General features: G+C 38.7%; 1 protein-coding gene and 1 pseudogene across 2 annotated transcripts in view; both read right to left on the reverse strand.

The window, feature by feature from the left end:
• The window catches only part of DACH2 (dachshund family transcription factor 2), a 714,928-nt gene that overhangs the window by 529,583 nt on the left and 163,639 nt on the right, over window positions 1–21,706 (reverse strand). The gene's annotated exons all lie outside the window — the stretch shown is intronic.
• LOC111535841 lies at window positions 15,867–21,298 on the reverse strand (annotated as a pseudogene).

Here is a 21,706-nt window from a genome sequence, read left to right on the forward strand (position 1 = left end):
ATAATGGCAGGATCAAGTTCACACATAACAATATTAACCTTAAATGTAAATGGACTAAATGCTCCAATTAAAAGACACAGACTGGCAAACTGGATAAAGAGTCAAGACCCATCAGTCTGCTGTCTTCAGGAGACCCATCTCACATGCAGAGACATACATAGGCTCAAAATAAAGGGATGGAGGAAGATCTACCAAGCAAATGGAGAACAAAAAAAAGCAGGAGTTGCAATCCTAGTCTCTGATAAAATAGACTTTAAACCATGAAAGATCAAAAGAGACAAAGAAGGCCATTACATAATGGTAAAGGGATCAATTAAACAGGAAGAGCTAACTATCCTAAATATATATGCACCCAACACAGGAGCACCCAAATTCATAAAGCAAGTCCTTAGAGACTTACAAAGAGACTTAGACTCCCATACAATAATAACAGGAGACGTCAACACTCCACTGTCAACATTAGACAGATCAACGAAACAGAAAGTTAACAAGGATATCCAGGTATTGAACTCATCTCTGCACCAAGCGGATCTAATAGACATCTATAGAACTCTCCACCCTGAATCAACAGAATATACATTCTTCTCAGCACCACATCGCACTTATTCCAAAATTGACCACATAATTGGAAGTAAAGCACTCCGTAGCAAATGTAAAAGAACAGAAAATATATCAAACTGTCTTTCAGACCACAGTGCAATCAAACTAGAACTCAGGTCTAAGAAACTCAATCAAAACCGCTCAACTACATGGAAACTGAACAACCTGCTCCTGAATGACTACTGGGTACATAACGAAATGAAGGCAGAAATAAAGGTGTTCTTTGAAACCAATGAGAACAAAGATACAACATACCAGAATCTCTGGGACACATTTAAAGCAGTGTGTAGAGGGAAATTTATAGCACTAATGCCCACAAGAGAAAGCTGGAAAGATCTAAAATTGATACTCTAACATCACAATTAAAAGAACTGGAGAAGCAAGAGCAAACACATTCAAAAGCTAGCAGAAGGCAAGAAATAACTAAGATCAGAGCAAAACTGAAGGAGATAGAGACACAAAAACCCTCCAAAAAATCAATGAATCCAGGAGTTGGTTTTTTGAAAAGATCAACAAAATTGACAGACTGCTAGCAAGACTAATAAAGAAGAAAAGAGAGAAGAATCAAATAGACGCAATTAAAAATGGTAAAGGGGATATCACCACCGACCCCACAGAAATACAAACTACCATCAGAGAATACTATAAACACCTCTACACAAATAAACTAGAAAATCTAGAAGAAATGGATAATTTCCTGGACATTTACATTCTTCGAAGACTAAACCAGGAAGAAGTTGAATCCCTGTATAGACCAATAGCAGGCTCTGAAATTGAGGCAATAATTAATAACCTACCAACCAAAAAAAGTCCAGGACCAGATGGATTCACAGCTGAATTCTACCAGAGGTACAAAGAGGAGCTGGTACCATTCCTTCTGAAACTATTCCAATCAATTGTAAAAGAGGGAATCCTCCCTAACTCATTTTATGAGGCCAACATCATCCTGATACCAAAGCCTGGCAGAGACACAACAAAAAAAGAGAATTTTAGACCAATCTCCCTGATGAACATCGATGCAAAAATCCTCAATAAAATACTGGCAAACCGGATTCAGCAGCACATCAAAAAGCTTATCCACCATGATCAAGTGGGCTTCATCCCTGGGATGCAAGGCTGGTTCAACATACGCAAATCAATAAACGTAATCCAGCATATAAACAGAACCAAAGACAAAAACCACATGATTATCTCAATAGATGCAGAAAAGGCTTTTGACAAAATTCAACAGCCCTTCATGCTAAAAACACTCAATAAATTTGGTATTGATGGAACGTACCTCAAAATAATAAGAGCTATTTATGACAAACCCACAGCCAATATCATACTGAATGGGCAAAAACTGGAAAAATTCCCTTTGAAAACTGGCAAAAGACAGGGATGCCCTCTCTCACCACTCCTATTCAACATAGTGTTGGAAGTTCTGGCTAGGGCAATCAGGCAAGAGAAAGAAATAAAGGGTATCCAGTTAGGAAAAGAAGAAGTCAAATTGTCCCTGTTTGCAGATGACATGGTTGTATATTTAGAAAACCCCATTGTCTCAGCCCAAAATCTCCTTAAGCTGATAAGCGACTTCAGCAAAGTCTCAGGATACAAAATTAATGTGCAAAAATCACAAGCATTCTTATACACCAGTAACAGACAAACAGAGAGCCAAATTATGAATTAACTTCCATTCACAATTGCTTCAGAGAGAATAAAATACCTAGGAATCCAACTTACAAGGGATGTAAAGGACCTCTTCAAGGAGAACTACAAACCACTGCTCAGTGAAATCAAAGAGGACACAAACAAATGGAAGAATATACCATGCTCACGGATAGGAAGAATCAATATTGTGAAAATGGCCATACTGCCCAAGGTTATTTATAGATTCAATGCCATCCCCATCAAGCTACCAATGAGTTTCTTCACAGAATTGGAAAAAACGGCTTTAAAGTTCATATGGAACCAAAAAAGAGCCCTCATTGCAAAGACAATCCTAAGTCAAAAGAACAAAGCTGGAGGCATCACGCTACCTGACTTCAAACTACACCACAAGGCTACAGTAACCAAAACAGCATGGTACTGGTACCAAAACAGAGATATAGACCAATGGAACAGAACAGAGTCCTCAGAAATAATACCTCACATCTACAGCCATCTGATCTTTGACAAACCTGAGAGAAACAAGAAATGGGGAAAAGATTCCCTGTTGAATAAATGGTGCTGGGAAAATTGGCTAGCCATAAGTAGAAAGCTGAAACTGGATCTTTTCTTTACTCCTTATACGAAAATTAATTCAAGATGGATTAGAGACTTAAATGTTAGACCTAATACCATAAAAACCCTAGAAGAAAACCTAGGTGGTACCATTCAGGACATAGGCATGGGCAAGACCTTCATGTCTAAAACACCAAAAGCAAAGGCAGCAAAAGCCAAAATTGACAAATGGGATATGATTAAACTAAAGAGCTTCTGCACAGCAAAAGAAACTACCATCAGAGTGAACAGGCAACCTACAGAATGAGAGAAAATTTTTGCAACCTACTCATCTGACAAAGGGCTAATACCCAGAATCTACAAAGAACTCAAACAAATTTACAAGAAAAAAACAAACAACCCCATCAAAAAGTGGGCAAAGGATATGAAGAGACATTTCTCAAAAGAAGACATTCATACAGCCAACAGACACATGAAAAAATGCTCATCGTCACTGGCCATCAGAGAAATGCAAATCAAAACCACAATGAGATACCATCTCACACCAGTTAGAATGGCAATCATTAAAAAATCAGGAAACAACAGGTGTTGGAGAGGATGTGGAGAAATAGGAACACTTTTACACTGTTGGTGGGATTGTAAACTAGTTCAACCATTATGGAAAACAGTATGGCAATTCCTCAAGGATCTAGAACTAGATGTACCATATGACCCAGCCATCCCACTACTGGGTATATACCCAAAGGATTATAAATCATGCTGCTGTAAAGACACATGCACACGTATGTTTATTGCGGCACTATTCACAATAGCAAAGTCTTGGAATCAACCCAAATGTCCATCTGTGACAGACTGGATTAAGAAAATGTGGCACATATACACCATGGAATACTATGCAGCCATAAAAAAGGATGAGTTTGCATCCTTTGTAGGGACATGGATGCAGCTGGAAACCATCATTCTTAGCAAACTATCACAAGAAGAGAAAACCAAACACTGTATGTTCTCACTCATAGGTGGGAACTGAACAATGACATCACTTGAACTCGGGAAGGGGAACATCACACACCGGGGCCTATCGTGGGGAGGGGGGAGGGGGGAGGGATTGCATTGGGGAGTTATACCTGATATAAATGACGAATTGATGGGTGCTGACGAGTTGATGGGTGCAGCACTCCAACATGGCACAAGTATACATATGTAACAAACGTGCACGTTATGCACATGTACCCTAGAATTTAAAGTATAATAATAAAAAGAAAAAAAAAAGACACTACGTATAAAAATATATGCACATTTATACATTTCATAAAAATTAGAATTGAGAGTATCCTCCAATTAATAGTATTTTCTCTGAGCTTACTAGGTACATCGGCACCCATAAATAGAATATTTTCTCAATTAAATTGTTATAGACTACAGAGAAAAGTAAACGTGTCTATTTAAAATATAGTCATATAAAAAGTAACTTTAAGAAGATTACAGGCAATTTTTGAAAAATTAAAAAGAATAAAAGTAAAAAGAATCAGAGCATTTTGAAATAATAATACATTATTGCATATAAAATCATATTACAGAAAAATATCAATGAATCAGTTTTAGAGAAAAATGTGATTTGTGCTATTTTAATGTCCAGATAATCTATATAATTTTTAATATTTTGCATTAATTTACAAGGAAATATATAATTTTATTTTTTAGAAAGAATTTTATTTTAAAAAATAATTTTTGTAAAAAAGCTTATTTTAAAAGTCAGCCCATATAAATATTATAGCCATTTGGTTGTACAAATAAATATTTCAACAGCAAAAAAAAAAAAAAAAAATCAACTCGGGCACAGAAGGAGCGGGGAGTCTCCTGGGTGAGTCCCAAACTTCACACTCATACAATGAGCCCCAGTGAAAACAGTGGGCCTTAATAAGCACATTCCTTTCCCCTTAGGTCCACTAAGATAGGGAATCTAGAAGCAGACACAGGCACACTAAGATAGGGAATCAAGAAGCAGACACAGGGGGGATGCCTTGTAGCTGTAAGAAGATGTCTGGGAACCGACACAGAAACTCTCCGTCCCAGATAAGAAAAAAAAAAAAAGGAGCACGGAGCAGGACAGACTGAGTCTGCCTACATGATCAAGGAATGGGGTGAGAGCTGATAGAAAAACTCTGCTCTAAAAAGATAGCACACCTTGTCCCAACTAAATCTTTGGACCTTAGGATGATAAGACACCTCATCCTCACCAGCCCACTTATAAAATCCCTGACATTTTTATTACAACTTGGTAACCCACTTCGGAGCCCTCTCTATGACAGAGAGCTGTTCTTTTCTTTTGCCTATTAAACTCCTGCTCCAATCTCACTCTGTGTTTGTGTCTATGTGTGTGTCCGTGACCTCAATTTCCTTGGCTGTGAGAGCAAGAACTTCGGTATTTACTCTAGACAACGAGGCAGCTTCACTACAACATCTGCAGTTACATCTTCCAGTGAAGTCTTTTGAATACCTCAGTCATCCCTGAGGGCTGGAATCAAGTTTTTACAAACTCCTATTGATGTCGACCTCCTCCTGTAAGTCACAGATGTTCTTAATGGCAACTAGAATGGTGAATCTTTTCCAGAAGGTGTTCAACTGACTTTTTCCAGATACATCACAGGAATCACTATCTGTGGCCACTGTAGCCTTACAAAATGTATTCTTGGAAAAAGAGATTTGAACATCAAAATTACTCCTTGATCCATGGGCTGCAGAATGGATGCTGTGTTAGCAGGCATGAAAACAACATGAATCTCCTGTACATCTCCATCACGGCTCTTAGGTAACCAGATGCTTTCTCTATGAACAGTAATATATTGAAAGAAATCTTCTTCTTTCTGAACAGTGGGTTTCAATAGTGGGCTTAAAATATTCAGTAAACTGTGCTGTAAAAAAAACGTGCAGTCTGTCACCCAAGTTTTATTGTGCCATTTGCATAGCACAGGCAGAGTAGATTTAGCATATTTTTAAGGTCCTTAAGATTTTCAGAATGGTAAATGAGCATGGTTTCAACTAAAGTCACCAACTGCATTAGACTCTAACAAGAGAGTCAGCCTGTGTTTTGACGTTTTGGAGCCTGGCATTGACTTCTCTCCAGCTACAAAAGTTCTAGACAGCATGTTTTCCCACTATGAGGCTGTTTCATCTACACTGAAAATCTGTTATCTAATGTTGCCAAACAATTTCCTCAGTTATCTTAGCTGGATTCTAAATCAGCACTTGCTGCTTCACCTCGCTCTTTTATATTGTGGAGACAGCTTCTTTCTTTAAATCCTCATGAACTGACTTTGGCTAGCTTCCATCTTTTCTTCTGCAGCTTCTTACCTCTCTCAGCATTCACAGAATTGAAGAGAGATAGGGCTTTGCTCTGGATTAGGCTTTGGCTTAAGGGAATGTTGTGGCTGATTTGATGTTCTAGCCAGATTACACAAATTTTCTTCATATCAGCAAAAGTCTATTTTGCTTTCTTATCTGTGCGTTCACTGATGTGGCACTTTTAACTTTCCTCAAAAACTTTTCCTTTGCATTAAGATCTGGATAGTTGTTTGGCATAAGAGGCCTAGACTTTTGCCTATCTTAGAGGTTTTCCACAAGCTTCAATAAGCTTAATCATTTCTCGCTTCTTTTTTATCACACGGAGTCTTGATGTGTAACCCAGGCTGGAGAGTAGTGGCACACTCATGGCTCACTGCAGCCTCTACCCCCTGGGCCCAAGTGATCCTCCTATTTCAGCCTCCCTATCAGCTGGGACTACAGGCATGAACCCATATGCCAAGCTAATTTTTTTAAGTTTTTTGTAGAGATGAGGTTTTGCTATATTGCCCAGGCTGGTCTCAAACTCCTGGGCTCAAGTGATCCTCTAGCCTAGGCCTCCCAAAGTGCTATAATTAAACGTGTGATCTAAGGCACCTGGCCCATTTCTAGCTTTTGATTTAAGGCTAGAGACATGTGATTTTTCCTTTCACTTAAACACTTACAGGCCCTTGTTGGGTCATTAATTGGCCTAGTATTAATACTGTTGTGACTCAGGGAATAGGGAGACCCAAGGAGAGAGAGACTAAGAAATAGCCAAACAGGAGAGCCGTGAGAACACACATGTTTATTAACTTACCATTTTACATGGGCATGGTTTCTGGTGCTCCAAATCAATGACAGTGAGAATATCAAAGATCACTGATCACAGATCACCCTAACAGATATAATAATAATGAAACCATTTGCAGTATTGCAAGTATTACCAAAATGTGACACAGAGGCACAAAGTGAGCAAATGCTATCAGAAATACACTGTTGAAACACTTGCTTAATGTGGGGTTGCCACAATTTGTTAAAAAGGAAATATCTGAGAAGCACGATAAAGTAAAGTCCAATAAAATGAGGTATGTTTTCACACCACCAATCTTCTACTATAAGTTTTGAAGTTGATAATGGATCATATGTTAAAAAAAAGAACCAAAAGAACATAGATATAAATAATAGTGTAAAGACCCATGCATTAAATCATTTAATTCTAATAATAACCCTAGGATACAGGTCTGCTATTGCCCCCAGTTTACAAATGAGGAAAGTGATACTTGAAATGGTTGAATTACTTTCCAAGTTTCACAGGTAGTAATGGTAGGACCTGCATTCAAGTTGAGTTACTGTTTTCTTCAGAGCGCATACCTATGGCCACTCAGTTGTTTTGAATTGAGAAATGAAGAAGTGTCAAGTGGAGTATAATTCATTCCAGGCGCCATTCTTTATGCAGTTTCATTTACTTTGAATATGCTCCATACCAAAACTTCTACTGACTATGTAACTGAAATCTCCTGTGCAATGTCATATTAAGGTACAGATCTACTTTCATCCTAAACAAAAACATTGTAACCATTTGTCTTTTAAAAATAAGCAACATTGCATATTACATTTCAGCTTTTTTAGAACTAGATCTACAAGCTTTTTAATGTGAGTTTTTAAATTATTATAACTGATATAATAATAGTACAAGTTTATAGGGTGCAGTGTGATGTTTCAATACATGTATATATTGTATAATAATCATATCATGGTGATTAGCTTATTTCAATGTTGTGATAACATTTCAAGATTCTCTCTTTCAGCTACTTTGAAATATATAATACATTATTATTAACTATAGTCACCCTACTGCACAATATAACACCGGAAATTATTCCTCTTCTCTAGCAGTACCTTTGTACCAGTTGAACAATTTCTCTCCATTCCCACTCCTCTCCCGCTTCACCAGTCTCTAGTAATCACTATTCTACTCTGTACTTCTAGGAGTTCTCTGAGAGGGACAGAACTAATAGGAGAGTTTATTGAGTATTAACTTACACAATCACAAGGTCCCACAATAGGCTGTCTGCAAGCTGAGGAGCAAGGAGAGCCAGTCCAAGTCCCAAAACTGAAGAACTTGGAGTCCAATACTCAAGAGCAGGGAGCATCCAGCAAGGGAGAAAAATGTAGGCTGACAGTCTTGCTTTTCACGTTTTTCTGCCTGGTTTATATTCACTGGCAGATGATTAGATTCTGCGAACCAGATCTGCCTTCCTCAGCCCACTGACTCAAATTTTAATCTCTTTTGGCAACACCCACACAGACACACCCAGAATTAATACTCTATATTCCTCAATCCAATCAAGTTGATACTCAGTATTAACCATCATAAGTCCACCCCTTGTCAACTTGAACCCATAGACATGTCCTGAGATCATACATAATCTTCAAATAAAGAAAATAGTGAGGTCATAATTACGCCTAACATAATACAACTATCCTTCATACAACTGAAATGGCACCAACCCAAATACTATTACGTAAAGTTAACAATACTTAAATGCTGATATGGAGTCAATAAATCTCATGTTACATGATAAAGGAACAGGAAATAAAATCAAGATATTTTCTTAGTACAAGTGTATACATGCATAAACATGTTTTTAACAAAAGGAGGAAATACTTATGACACGATCCTCGTTTCTGCAGCTGGTACATAATTGTAGCTGGTAATGATGACTACCTTCTTCTACTACACATTCTGTATTCCTGTTGCCTTCAGCAAGCACCTCAGCAGGTTGTGTTCTTTTTTCCTGGTAGAGTGACCTAAACCTTCATTCCCGAAGGGTCTGGGTCATTTGTAGTCCTGCCTGGATTGGGCTGTCATAGTTTCCCATTGACCTTAATCACAGGGCATGGTAATACTAAGAGACGCCCTAATGGATCTCCTGTATTCCATGCACACTCTTCCTTACCTCTGTTGTGGAGTAATAGACTGATTTCATCTTGATAGTCTGCATCAATCACCCCTGCCAACACTGTAACTCCCTTCTCAATCTGTTAACTTAAAGATAGGAGGAGCCCCAAAGTGTCCAGGTGCCGAACATAACTTCCAGTTCAATGGAATTTTTGTTGTGTTTCCTGGTGGCAGCGTTCCTCCCTCTGGAACTAAGACCTCTAGAACAGCAGAACATAATGTCGCAGGAACAGGAAGCAAACATTTCACTAGTAGATCACTAGCAGTGATGGTGACTGGTGCCACTTCCACTTCCACCCCTTGATTCCTGGACCCATGAATCCTGGCTATAAGAGAAACAGTACCATATATTGGACGCTGATTCAGAGCATACATGGCCTTCTGGAGAACTTATCCCCAGCCTGGCAGAGCATTGTCACCTAGTTGGTGTTGTAATTGTGACTTCAAAAGACCATTCCACCGTTCTATCAATTCAGCTGCTTCAGGATGATCGGGAACATGGTAAGACCAGTGAATTCCATAAGCCTGAGCCCACTGCTGCACTTCTTTAGCCATAAAGTGAGTGCCTTCATCAGAGGCAATGCTGTGTGGAATACCGTGATGGTGGATAACGCATTCCATGAGTCCACGGATGGTAGTCTTGGCAGAAGCATTGCATGCAGGAAAGGAAAACTCATATCTGGAGTAAGTGTCTATTCCTGTGAGGACAAACCTCTGTCCTTTCCATGATGGAAGAGGTCCAATATAATCAACCTGCCACCACGTAGCTAGCTGATTACCCAAAGGAATGGGGCCATATCGAGGGCTTGGTGTTGATCTCTGCTGCTAGAAAATGGAGCACTCAGCAGTGGCCATAGCAAGATCAGCCTTGGTGAGTGGAAGTTCATGTTGCTGAGCCCATGCATAACCTCCATCCCTGCCGCCATGGCCTCTTTGTTCATGGGCTCATTGGGCAATGACAGGGGTGGCTGGGGAAAGAGGTTGAGTGGTATCCAGAGAATGGGTCATCCTATCCACTTGATTATTAAACTCCTCCTCCACTGATGTCACCCATTTGTGAGCACTCACATGGGATACTAATATCTTCACAGTTTCTGACCACTCAGAGAGTTCCACACACATACCTCTTCCCTAAATTTCTTTGTCACCAATTTTCCAATCATGCTTTTCCCAAGTCCCCGACCATCCAACCAAACTATTGGCTACACCTCATGAATCAGTATATAATCGCACATCTGGTCATTTCTCCTTCCATGCAAAGTGCACAACCAGGTGCACTGCTTGAAGTTCTGCCCACTAGGAATATTTCTCTTCATCGCTGTCCTTCAAGGATGTCCTCGAAACAGGCTGTGGTGCTGCAGCTGTCCACTTTTGGGTGGTGCCTGCATATCGTGCAGAACTATCTGAACCAGGCCCTAGTCTTCTCTTCCTCTGTCAACTGATCATAGGGAACTCCACATGAGACCATTGGTGCAGGCTGGGGGAGAGAAGGCAGGGTGGCTGGAGTGGAGAACATGGGCATATAAGCTACCTCCTCATGTAATTTACTTGTGCCTCCAGGACCTGCCTGAGCAAGCCCAATCACGTATATACAACTTCCATTTGATGATGGAATGCTGCTGTGCATGACCCACTTTACGGCTAGATGGGTCAGAAAGTACCCAGTTCATGATAGGCAGCACAGGTCGCATGGTGACTTGATGACCCATAGTCAAACGTTCAGTTTCCACCAAAGCCCAGTACTAGGTCAAGAGCTGTCTCTTAAAAGGAGAGTAGTTATCTTCAGAAGATGACAAGGTCTTGCTCCAAAATCCTAGAGGCCTTTGCTGTGGTTCCCCTATGGGAGCCCGCCAAAGGCTCCAAACAGCATCCCTATCTGACACTGAAACCTCAAGCACCATTGGATCTGCTGGGTCATATGTGCCAAGTGGCAGATGGCTTGCACAGCAGCCTGGACCTGTTGCAGAGCCTTCTTCTGTTCTGGACTCCACCCAAAACTGGCAGCCTTTGGGGGTCACTGGGTAAACGGGCTGGAGTAACACACCCAAATGAGGAATGTATTGCCTCCAAAATCCAAATAAGCCTACTAGGCATTGTGCCTCTTTCTTGGTGGTAGGAGGGTCAAATACAGCAATTTATTTTCTACTTTAGAATATCTCAACAGGCCCCAAACCACTAAACCCCTAGAAATTTCAGTGAGGTAGATTGTCCCTAAATTTTAGTCAGATTTATTTCCCATTCTCTGGTATGCAAATGTCTCCAATGTGTTTACTACTTCTTGCGCACTGGATCCAATCAACATAATGTCATCAATGTAATGGACCAGTGTGATATCTTGTGGAAGCAAACAGGGTCTAAGGGCTCTCCAAATAAGATAACGACAGAAAGATGGAGACTAGATATACCCCTGCAGTAGGAGAGTAAAAGTATATTGCTGTCCTTGCCTTCTGAAGACAAATTGCTTCTAGTGGGGCTTATAAACAGGAATGGAGAAAAAGGCATTTGTACAGTCAATGGTTGTGTACCAGGTACCAGGAGATGTGTTATTTTGCTCAAGCAATCAAACCATATCTGGTACAGCCGCTGCAATTGGAGTCACCACTTGGTTAAGATTACAGTAATCCACTGTCATTCTCTAAGACCTATCTGTCTTCTGTACAGGCCAAATGGGAGAATTTAACAGAGATGTAGTGGGAATCGCCACCTCTGTGTCTTTCAAGTCCTTGATGGTGGCACTAATCTCCGCAATCCCTTCAGGGATGTGATATCGTTTTTAATTTACAATTTTCTAGGTAGAGGCAGCTCTAACGGCTTCCATTTGGCCTTTCTCACCATAATAGCCCTCACCCTACCAGTCAGGGAGCCAATGTGGGGGTTCTGCCAGCTGCTAAGTATGTCTATGCCAATTATGCATTCTGGCACTGAGTAAATGACCACAGGATGAGTCCAGTGACTCACTGGACCCACTGTAAGTCAGACCTGAGATAAAACTCCATTAATTACCTGACCTCCATAAGCCTGTACTTTAACTGAAGGATCACATTGACATTATGAGTTGCCTGGAATCAACATCAGCTCAGAGCCAGTATCCAGTAGTCCCCAAATGCCTGATCATTTCCCTTTCCCCAGTGCACAGTTACCCTGGTAAAAGGCCAGTGGTCTCCTTGGGGAAGGATGGGAGAAAGATTCACAACATAAATTGTTGATAGTGTAGTGTGGTCCTTCCTCAAGGGGACCTGGCCTCCCCTTCATTCAAGAGGTTCTGGTTCTGTAAACTGGCTCAAGTCTGGAAATTCATTAAGGGGGCAGGATTCTCTGATTTTATAATTCAATTTAGTATTTTGTCCATTCTACCTACAAGTTTTCTGTTTGTATAATTTAAGAAGGAATGCAGTAGACTTCCTATCAATTTCACTTCTAGGAATACTGTGATTAATTAGCCAATGCCAGAGCTCTATGCGATTGCTGATTTGCCTCTTTTATCCATTATGGTAGCTATGCCCACCTTGCCTTTGACAGCTGAGTGCTGCCACTTGGCCTCTGCCACCTAAGGGTCCAAGATCCAATTATTCCCATTGTATTTAAATTTTGTGGTTGAGTAATTGTGATTCCCACCGTCAGAGAACCTAATATGTGGAAAAGAACAACTATAGGCTCTTCAAAGATACAGGTACTGCCCTCACAAATCTATTTCACAAGGCATGGATCAAGGGTATATCTTCTGAACTCTCCCAGCTGGGATGAGTAGGTCTAAAGTGACTAATCCAATCCACGTTCCCAATCTTCCTAAGCCTTTGGATCCCTTCCTCTACATTAAACCAAGGGAGATCAGGCATTTCCAACTCACTCACAGTGGGCCATCTTTTAATCCATATTTCAGCTAACCAAGCAAGTAAACTATTAAAACCTTTTTTTAACTCCCTGAGCTGCAACATTAAAGGCAGAGTCCCTACTTAGTGGGCCCAAATCAGTAAATTCTGCCTGAACCAACTCTATGTTGCTTCCACCATTATCCCATGCCCTTTGTATCCATTCCCATTCCTGTCCTCCAGATTGCTGTTTATATAATTTAGAGAACTCAGACAGTTGTTTTCAAGTGTAGCACACCTCCTCAGGGGTCACACTCTCAACCTCACCTCTAGGGACCCACCACGACTTTATTCCAGTTATAGGTCTAGAAGCGAACAGAGGTGTTCGGGGTGGCTTCTGAGGAGAATCAACATTATCCTGCCTGGCAACTGCCTCAATGGAGGCCATCACTGTTGCCTCAGGCAGTGCAGGGTTTATCTCCTCAGACAAAGGTGGAAAGGCTGATGGCAGCCTGGGTCAGGGAGGAGATGTTGCCACTACTGCGGATGGGAATGCTGTTCCTTCTGTCAAAAAAGGTTCCTCAGAATTTGCAAACACAGTGTCCTCAGCTTCATCAGGGTCTTCTCACACATCCCCATTCCAAGTTGCAGGGTCCCGTTCTTTTCCAATAAATGCCCTCACTTTAACAGTAGACACGTGGCAAGGAAGTCTACGCATCTTTCATTGCAGATTAGCCACTTTCATTATAAGAGCTTGTGTCTGTTTTTCTACAATGTCAGCTCTTTCTCTATAGGACAAAAGACTCTCACTCAGGGCAATCTTAGCAGATTTGAGGCTCAGTATCTGCTTCTTAAGTCAGGAGACAGAATCCTTGAGTTCATCATTTTCTTTCATCACTTTGTCCACTGAACTTCAGAGCAACCAACCAGATTCATTATGTTCCTTGGTTCTCCATATATGGCCAACAGTATTATGTATAGACCCACTAAACTCCTTGCCTCTCATGAGCAGTGAATCAGGAGTATCAAATGCATTTATTTTGCATAACTCTCCAAATAGTTCATGCCAAGGACTATCGGTGTTCTCCATACTATTAGAAGTAGAGTCCTTCACATTTTTGGGTCTACTCATATTAAGCAGCCATCTTCAGAAAACACAAAATCAAGGAAATAAACTCTATCATTTATATTCTGTTCCTCTAGTATCACCCCACTTCTGGTACCAAAATCTTTATTAGTCAAGGTTCTCTGGGAGGGACAGAATTAATAAGATATATATATGAGTTTATTGAGTATTAACTTAGAAAATCACAAGGTCCCACAATAGGCTGTCTGCAAGTTGAGGACCAAGGAGAGCCAGTCCGAGTTGCAAAACTGAAGAACTTGGAGTCCAGTGTTTGAGAGAAGGAAGCATCCAGTGCAGGAGACACATGTAGGCTAGGAGGCTAGGGTCATCTTGCCTTTTCATGTTTTTCTGCCTGCTTTGCATTTGCTGGAAGCTGATTAGATTTTGCCCACCAGATTAAGGCTGGATTTGCATTCCTCAGTCCACTGACTCATATGTTAATCTCTTTTGGGCAAAATCCACACAGACACACCCAGAATTATTACTCTGTATCTCTCGATCCAATCAAGTTGACACTCAGTACCAACCATCACAGACATCAACTTATTTAGGTTTCACATATGAGTAAGATGATGTGATATTTGTCCTTTGGTGCCTGGCTCATTTTACCTAACATAACATCCTCCAGGTTTATCCATGCTGCTGCAAAAACAGGATTTCATTCCTTTTTGTAGCTGAGTAACATTCCATTGTTTATAAATACTACATTTTCTTTAGCTATTCATCCTTTGATGGACGTTTAGGTTGATTTTATATCTTTGCTAATACAAATAGTGCTGGAATAGAGATGGGAGTATAGGTATCTCTTTGAAAAATTAATTTCAGTTTCTTTGGATATATATTCAGTGGTAGGATTGTTGAGTTACATGTAGTTCTACTTTTCATTTTTTTGAGAAACCTCCATAGTATTTTCCATATGACTATATTAATTTACATTCCCACCAACAGTGTATAAGAGTTCCCTTTTAACTGTATCATTGTCAACATTTCTTAGTTTTTTGTCTTTTTGACAACAGCCATTCTAACTGGTGTGAGATGATATCTCATTGTGGTTTGGATTTGCATTTCCCTGATGATGAGTGATGTTAGAAATTTTGTCATATTCCCACTGGTTATTCGTAATTTGTATATCTTCTTTTGAGAAATGTGTATGCAGGTCTTTGCCCATTTTTAAATCAGATTATTTAGGTTTTTTTCCTGCTATTGAGTTATCTGATTTTGTTATATATATATTCCTGATATCAACCCCTTGTCAGATGCATTATTTATAAATATTTTCTCCCATTCTATATGTTATCTCTTCACTCTGCTAATTATTTCCTTTGCTATGCAGAAGCATTTTAGTTTGATGAAATCCCATTTGTCTATTTTTGCTTTCGTAGTCTGTAATTTGGGGTCTTATCCAAAAAATCCTTGCCCTGACAAATATCACGAAGCATTTCTCCTGTGCTTTTTCTTTTAGTAGTTCTATAGTTTCGAGACTTACATTTGAGTCTTTAATCCTTTTCGATTTGATTTTTTTTCTAGGCCAGAACTTTAATGAATTGAACTGTTATTGACAACATCAAAAAAGAGTGTAATATATACAAAATTATCATTTTATGTCAGGAGAAAATTTCACATGTCGTCAACAGTACACACCTGGCTGACCTCTAAGGGGCTGGCATAGTACATACACCCATGGCAGGTCAACTGGGACATTGGTGAACACGCTTGTGCCTCACTACAAATTCCCCTTTCCATGAAAAATGTACAGAAGGAGAGATATAGAGTGTGTACCCCCCCAAAAAGGGCGAGGCTGGGGACTCTGTTAGAAAGCACTCTCAAAGGTCCCTGTGCCCATTGCTCAGAACTTCAGGGTGATGACCAGCTAATACTTGGGCTGCTTTTCTGTCACAGTGCTTGTCAAAGCTCAGCTGCACTGCAGCCTCCATGGCCTGGATCTTCGTGGCACTCTCCCAAACAAATGCTTTATTCTCAGTCTGTTGCTGCTCACTGGACCTCTTAGTCAGGGCCTCCACTGACCAGTAGATGTTGTAGTACAGGTCATGGTCAGCATTCTTGTAGTCATCCAGGTATTCTGCATCCAGCTGCTGCTGCCACCATTGGTCTTCTCTGTGCCTCTGGGTCTCTGCAAAGTACTGGCAGAGGTCCTGGGTGACTTCCATATTGCTTAGGTCGCATTCTACCTCCCCATCTGACTTGGTCTCCATCTCCTCCTCTTTAGACTAAGCTTGCTCTTCTCTTATGGATGCCTGGATCCTACTGTTGTCATGTGGATGCCGCCCAGACCTTCCGAAATCTGTAGAACTGAGGTAGGAGTTCTGCCAAGTCACGTGATGGTCAGAGAAGGACATAGGATATCTGGCCTGGTTATTGTAAGCTCTTCAGGGAAGAACTGCAGGAGGAAATTACCATGGAAGACTGAAATAGGATTCCACAGCCTTCCTACAGGCATTCTGGTGGCTTTGCATCCAAGCCATGACATGATGATAATGTTGCCAATAACGTAAATACACCTGATGAGAGTACCAAAACTCAGTAGCTCTCAATGTTGATGCCTTTACTGCCATCACTGATTATGAAAGTCTAAATGGGATCCAAAATTCATGAGAACACAGTTTGCAGCTTCCAAGCAGTGGGCAAGCAGGGGCCCATTTTTCACTGGAGAAACAAAGGAATAGTTGGGGGAAGGCTGTTGCCAGGGCAACTCTGAGGTGATTTTTGTATAGGGTAAGACAGAAGGGTCTAGTTCCGTTCTTCCACATATGGATATCTAGTTTTCCTAGCACCATTTATTGAAGCAACTGTTCTTTCCCCCATTGTATGTACTTGGCACAAAAATCTGTTGGCTGTAAATGCATGGGTTTATCTGGGCTCTCTATTTTGTTTCAGTAGTTTATGTGTCTGATTTTATGTCAATGCCATGCTTGTTTTGGTTATTATAACCATAGTATATTTTGAAGTCAGGTAGTGTGATACCTCCAGCTTTGTTCTACTCAATATTGCTTTGACTATTCATAGTCTTTTGTGGTTCAACATGAATTTTCAGATTGTGTTTTTGATTTCTGTGAAGAATGTCATTGTTAAGTATTGCATTGAATCTGTAGATCACTTTGAATAGTATGTATTATTTTAATAGATGAAATCCATGCAAGATTCACTCTGTAAGTCAGGTTGTAGGTACAGAAAGATATATATAGTATGCTCACATAATTATACATATGTGCTTAGATATCACTACAGGTAGATTGCTTTTGTTAAATGAATGAATGAAATATTGATGAGATTTGCAGAAGCATAAAATCCCAAGACAGAAAGGAATATTAAAAGTCTTCTGATCTACCCCAGTTCCCAACTGATACTTCAGTCCTCTCTTCAGTACCCCACTAACTGGTCATCCATCCTCTGATTGAATATTGCCAGTTGATGGTAAATGCATCGTTTGTTTAAATAAGTCTATTCTGTCTTTGGACAGCTCAGGCCAATATGTTCTATTTCACATTTGGACCCATATTGCTTTTTGTTTAACCTCACCCTCTATAGCCAACATAACAAATGATACACATTAAAATGGAAAGCTCTATGATCAAAGAGTGAATGCAAAAAGAATGCCTGCTTTCGAAGTTCTCATAAAACCAGATTACAGATCCATGAACTTGTCCATTTTGGGGAGTGAGGAAACTTGGGACCAGAGAGTAACCTTGTGCAAGACCATAAGGACTATTTAGTAGCAGTAAAACTAGAATTCACGTCTCCTGATTCCTGGTAAGTGTTATTTACAGTATGTTTTCCTCCAATATCCTTAATGGCCTAAGAACATGGACTATGGGGCCACAATGTCTGGGTTTGAATCCCACCTCCACAACACAATAGATGTATAATTTGAGGCAAGCTACTTACTTGCCCTGTGCTTCAGTTTCTCATCTGCAACATGAAGATAATAATACTACCTCTTCATACATTTTGGGAAGATTGTGTTAGCACTGCCATATTCTTCATAAATGCTGAGAACACGGTAAAATTTACTCAATATATATTGCTTATTATCATTTATAGTCTTTTCAAACTTGCAAAAACACTGCCAATTCACAGCCATATTACCAATGAGTTCCTAAGAATCTTTAGGCTCCCCTAAAACATATTTGACTCTGGAGAATTCCTTCCCTCCTTTGGGGAAAAAATAACATAAGCTTCCTAATTATTATATATAAAATATATATGCTATATAAAAATATATAAGTAATATATAATCTAAAAGCTATTGTATACTACTTTCAAACTTCTCTCAAAGAAATCAGTCCTTTTTAACAGTTTATTAAATCTATGGTCCTGGCAGAGACTTGGGTAAACTTTCTGACTTGGGTACCAAAGAGCAAACCTTTTCTTCCCAGCATACCCAGAAGTTTCTAAGTGCACTCAGGAGAAGATATAAATAAAGAATTGCAAGCAAATATAAAAAGAATGGGCAAATCACCATTTTAAAAGGTCTTCTATTATCCCACAGAAAAGTTTGAAAAGCAATACACCTCATTCTCTATAATTCAGGTCAATGAAAACAGTAGCCAGCTCATCTTTTTTTCCACAAATTCTCTTTATAAATAAATGTCAACTGTCAAGTGCCAACTCATGGCTAGATCACTAGACACATAAACCTATTATTAGCCAGCTCCTAGTTACATTAACTGGAAGATTTCAAGGCAGAAGGAAGTTAGATACTAAGGAGATCTACTTTCTATATTTATGCAAAGTTAGGAAGTCAAAGATTGCATCTACAGCTATTTAAAATAAAATAATAAAATAAAATAAATATATATAAAACCCTGTCCTTCTCCTTTCATTTTCTTCTGAATGCATTAAGTACAAGACATTTAAGCCAAAATTTTCTTCAGACAGAAGTAAGCTTTCTGAGATAAAAAGGAAGTTAAGTACACATTAACACTGGGTCTGGTGGTAATTGCAAATTCTCCTTATTTATTTTAAAGCTTTGTAAAATAGCAGCAGAGAAAAAGGTGGGAAAAAGATAAGTAGAATCAAAGTATGGATACACTGGATTCCCATAAGTATAGACTATGGCATTTGAAAAATTTTAGAAATCCTTCTGTGTCTGTACCATATTCGGAACAATTAATATACTGCAAATATACTGATAAAATAAAAATTCCAACCATGTAAAAAAAATGTAGTTGACAACTTGTACATTATGAAAATATGACTGTCATTTTATTACTGTTATTAATTCATTAGTGTAACTGCATTTTTTCAATGTCATAATGTGATAATAAAGGATTTGTCATTACTAAGTTAACCTCCAAACATCTCTGACCTCAGGGGAGGTAGTTGCACACTTTCAGTCCAAAATGAGCTGTCAGTTACCACAATGACATTTTGATGACTACATTACCTTGTAATTAAATGTCTCAACAAACTTCTGCTTTTGACTGACAAGTAGTTAAGACTATCATTGACCACAGGGCAGTTTCTTTATATTTCAAGAATAATGTTCCTTGTATTTCAAAAATTATTTTTTATCACTGAAGTAGAAGGGCAAGGCTTTCAAAATTAAAATGTCTTCAGTAATATATTTATGAACCTATATTTGGCACTGGTAAAACAAAGAAAATTCTGCTACATCAGATGTATCTGTTACACAATCCATTGTCCTGCTGGAAAACTTTGATTATGAAATTTTTATAATGTTCTTTATTAGTATTATAGAAGATACAGATAATTCTATCACTTTTCTCTACCATGCCAAATTTTTCCATGACTGATGTAAGAGAAAGCCGCAAATAATGGATTTTTGTATATGCTTTATAAGCTTTATTCCTCTTACAATTCTTAAGTTCAATGTGTTACTTCCGAATTTGAAGGGCAATATAGGTCACAAATAACATAAACATTGTGTTCTTTCTCCCTTTTTCCAGTTATATTGTTAATAAGTGAACAACTAAAGGAATCCACTTCATACTACATTGTTCAAAATATGGCCATTAACCTTTGTACTGCTTCACTTTGAAATAAAACTTTTCTTATCTGGTGCTGAATATTTATACCATTTTAATAATTTTTAAATCAAAGTAAACTGAATGAGCACAGGAAATGGCAAAATAGAATTTCCATGTGCCATACCCTAACTAATAGTACTGTAAATTGTATAGTCAAGTACTCAAGTATAAAGCCACTGAGCATTTAAATGAAGAGGACCTGCCTGAATTTTATTTTGGTTATTTTTATTATGCTGAACATTTTTTAAATTAAGAACTGGTATACTAATAAAATAAACTTTTTAAAAACTAGGCTCTCTCATGTTTAAAATAGAAGTAATACAAAATGAGAAAATCCATTAGTACAGTGAAATACCATTAAGACCCAACATTATCAGTATGAAATTAAATATACACATTTTTCTTAAGCACTATTATGCAATTTTCTTTCGTAAAGAAGTAAAGTTCAGTTCCTTAAAGGTTCTCCATTAAGTGTTCTATTTGGGATGCCTATATAATTAATGGTTAACAGGTACAAACATAGAGTTAGAATAAGTCCTAATGTTCTATACCAGGTTAGGGTGTGACTATAGTTAACAACAATGTATTGTATATTTCAAAACAGCTGAAATAGAGGACTTGAAATGTTCCCAACACATAGAAATGCTAAATACTCAACATGCTGGATATCCCTCTGGTTAACCATTACACATTCTATGCATGTAACAAAAGTTAACATGTATCCCATAAATATGTACAAATATCATGTACCAATAAAAAATTTAAAAATATACAATGATAATCTCTAAAATAAGTTTTATGTTATTACTGTCAGCCAACTAAATTTTATGGAAACATATACACCCTTCTCAAAAAGCTGACAGATGGAGGAGGCCAAAGGGTGAGAAATGCCACAAATATCCCTGATTTTAAGCCGAGCTCTATGTGGATGCATACTGTTTGAAATTTTTTGCTTCTTCATTTGAATAAACACTGACATTTTTTTCAAGTTATGAAACAAACCTGACTTCTCAGAATATAAAACAAATTTTGGGTGGTAGTCACTCTTTTCTCCGTTGTAGGTAAAACAAACCCAGCCTAAAGCAACCATCACAACTCCCCATTGTCCTGAATATTCCTTAAGTAATCATATCTCAACACATGTATCTTTATGAGATGCAAAAAGAAGTTTGATAGCTAACTTAGATCCAGCAAAGAAGTACTGAGCATCTACTTTGTGCTGAGCACTGTCAGAATCACTGCTAAGCTCAACATGATCTTTTATGCACATGTCACTGGATATAAGGGAGCTGAAGTAGAATGAAAACCCCCTTATTGGGGGCATGGAAAAGTAGAGAGAACTGCATCACAGTGTAGCATAAGACTCATAACAAAATTGTCTGTTATTTGTCATAAAAGGTTGATCCACAGTAGCTTAATTATAAATGGCAACCAACATTATGTATTCTCCTTCAAAAAAGATACTACGGTATCATGTAAGATATACAGTAACATTTGTGTAGCTTACAATTGAAGAGACTAAAATATTTGTGTACAAATGAGAAATTGTTTTAAAAGACAGATGCTGACAGAGTAAAAATGAACTTTCTAAACTCAACATATCCCAGAATCTAAAGACACAATTAAGAAACAATGCAAATTGACTATGGACTGAACAAAGGGAATACTTTGATTATAT

Source organism: Piliocolobus tephrosceles, chromosome 12, assembly GCF_002776525.5.
Source record: "Piliocolobus tephrosceles isolate RC106 chromosome 12, ASM277652v3, whole genome shotgun sequence".
NCBI lineage: Eukaryota > Metazoa > Chordata > Mammalia > Primates > Cercopithecidae > Piliocolobus > Piliocolobus tephrosceles.